Below are 2,062 nucleotides of genomic sequence, written 5' to 3'. Positions count from 1 at the left end.
TATACAATCAAAACCTTTCTGAACTTAAGGCTTTCGAAAATAAAATCTATTTGTGCTTACTACCTTCTTTGTGTGTTACAATAGCTTTTATAACTTTTCTTACTTAATATAATTACTTATGATCCCAAATAACATCAGTGTGTATACATAGATAGCTATGTACATTATATGAAGATAAAAGGAGATTTAAATAAGGAAAGAAAAGACACTTTCAGGATATGTTCGAGAATCCCATGACCCATAAGAGTCCCTTATGCAAAGTTATACAATGTGACCTTCCCCAATACTCTGGTTACCTTTTAGGAACTTTCTGAAAATGGTAAATTTGACTTGAAACAAATACAAGCATAATGACTTCAGATAGACCATTGATGTCTCATGTGGATATCCAAGCTGGGAGGTAAGTATAGATTAAAATTCAAGCTCCTAAAAGAGCATGATTGTTATTATGCCCAACTCTCTGAGATGGCTGCAGTGCCGTGCAACCCTATAGGTGGAACAACAATATGAACTAACCAGCACCTCCAGAGCTCTTGTCTCTAGCTGCATATGTAGCAGAAGATGGCCTAGTCAGCCATCATTGAGAAGAGAGGACCCTTGGTCTTGCAAACTTTATATGCCCCAGTACAGGGGAACACCAGGGCCAAGAAGGGGGAGTGGGTGGGTAGGTGAGGGGGGGAGGGTATAGGGGACTTTGGGGATAGCATTTAAAATGTAAATGAAGTAAATACTTAATAAAAATTGGAAAAAAGAGAAAGAGTTGAAGAATGTGCAATCATGTTTTGAATTAGATGTATAGGAAACTCATAGGAAAAAAACAGATTAAAAAGAATTGTTCTGTTTGATGCTGGTAATGAACATCAATGATTATCTTTCTAAAATAATGCTTACATGTGTGTGTCTGCATGACTGTGTATGCATTCATGTGTAGAGGTGAGAGGACAATCTGCCAGAGTAGGTATTCTTCCTCCACCATGAGGTCCTGGGTATTAAGAGATCATGTGACTCAGCTGATTTTTTTTGCAAGGATCTTGCTGTTCTTTAAGCTCTTTGATAGGCAACATAAGAGTTTCTGGAAGTATAAAAACTAAGCCAGTCAAAATCTTTATGACAGAGGAGTGTGAAGAAGTAGCGAAGACGACCCCCGGATAGAGCAAACCTGAGCATCGCTGTATACCTGTGCTCAGTGCCGACGTCCCCTGCCACCACCATGCCCAAAAGAAAGGCTGAAGGGGATACTAAAGGAGACAAAACCAAGGTGAAGGACGAGCCACAGGTTGTCTGCTAAACCTGCTCCTCCAAAGCCAGAGCCCAAACCTAAAAAGGCCCCTGTGAAGAAGGGAGAGAAGGTACCTAAGGGGAAAGAAAGGGAAAGCGTTCGCCTGTAAGGATGCGAATAATCCTGCAGAAAATGGAGATGCCAAAACAGATCAGGCACAGAACGCTGAAGGTGCTGGAGATGCCAAGTGACATGTGTGCATTTTTGATAACTGTGTACTTCTGGTGACTGTACAGTTTGAAATACTATTTTTTATCAAGTTTTATGAAAATGCAGAATTTCATTTTACTATTTTTTTAAGCTATATTGTTAGCTCACAAAACACTTCATTACTGGGTAGGGGAAGGATCATGTGTCAGTAACAAAATCTCTCCCAAGCTGGATTGAGGACAGAAAACCTCTTTCCCTGATAATTTTGAAAGGCTCCTGTTGGCTCCCAGGAGAGATATCCTGGTCTCGACCTAGGTGGCCACCAAGGCGCAACAATGCCTTGTGGTCTGGGAAAAATATGAACTCATTTTTATATCATTTTCCCCCTGTACTGTCAACATAGACTTAATTCCCTTAAAAACCAGAGACCTGTTGGAACTTGGCCCCCCCAAATTGGTTTTCCAGTCTATTGGGTGATGTGGACTTTGCAGTGACTTCATCGTGTGTTCTCAGAAGAACGCTGGTTCCTTTTATAAAAGATTCTGGATCTTCAGATTGATAATTCTGCCGTGTTCATTTCCTGAAAGTCAGGGTCGGCTTGTGAAAAGTTGTTAAACAACATCCTTAATGTGA

General features: G+C 40.5%; 1 pseudogene; it reads left to right on the top strand.

Moving 5' to 3' along the window:
- The first annotated feature begins 1,210 nt into the window (after positions 1–1,210).
- On the top strand, positions 1,211–1,470 carry LOC110319441 (annotated as a pseudogene).
- The last annotated feature ends 592 nt before the right edge of the window (positions 1,471–2,062 follow it).

This window comes from Mus pahari, chromosome 3 (assembly GCF_900095145.1).
Source record: "Mus pahari chromosome 3, PAHARI_EIJ_v1.1, whole genome shotgun sequence".
Lineage (NCBI taxonomy): Eukaryota > Metazoa > Chordata > Mammalia > Rodentia > Muridae > Mus > Mus pahari.
This window is presented reverse-complemented; position numbering and strand designations above follow the sequence as displayed.